We start from the raw sequence: 710 nt of genomic DNA on the forward strand, positions 1-710 counted from the left end.
TGGCTCAGAGGTTAAGAGCACTGCCTGTTCTTCCAAACGTCCTCAGTTCAACTCCCAGCAACCACATGGTGGCTCATAACTATCTATAATGAGATCTGGTGCCCTCTTCTGTCCTGCAGGCACACATGCAGGTGAATACTGTATACATAATAAATAAATCTTAAAAAAAAAAAAAAAAGAAAAGAAATCCCCTAGACAACAGTTGTTATGTGTGCTTTGGATGGCGGAGACAGAGGAGGGCTGCCCATTTTTTTTTTGAGCATGTAAGATCTTGAGTGGGTTCCAGATCTCAGACAATGAGCAAAAGGGTTTGTTTTATACTGCTAGATGTTGGGTTTGCTTTGATTTGGTTGTAACTATGCCCTAATTCTGCCTCTTGGAATAAAAAGCATGTAACTTGTGTGTGGTTTTACAGGAGACTGTGGTTAACATTGTCTACTTTTAAAAATACAGACATTAGCTGGGTGGTGGTGGTGCATACCTTTAATCCCAGCACTTGGGAGGCAGAGGCAGGCCAATCTCTACGAGTTCAAGGCCAGCCTGGTCTACAGAGTGAATTCCAGGACAGCCAGGGCTACAGAGAAACCCTGTCTTGAAAAACCAAAACCAAAAGCCAAACAAACAAACAAACAAAAACATGGACATTATAAAGAGACTTTATTTATTTATTTATTTATTTATTTATTTATTTATTTATTTATTTATTTATT

The sequence above is a fragment of the Psammomys obesus genome, unplaced genomic scaffold (assembly GCF_907164565.1).
Source record: "Psammomys obesus unplaced genomic scaffold, mPsaObe1.curated_primary_1811, whole genome shotgun sequence".
NCBI lineage: Eukaryota > Metazoa > Chordata > Mammalia > Rodentia > Muridae > Psammomys > Psammomys obesus.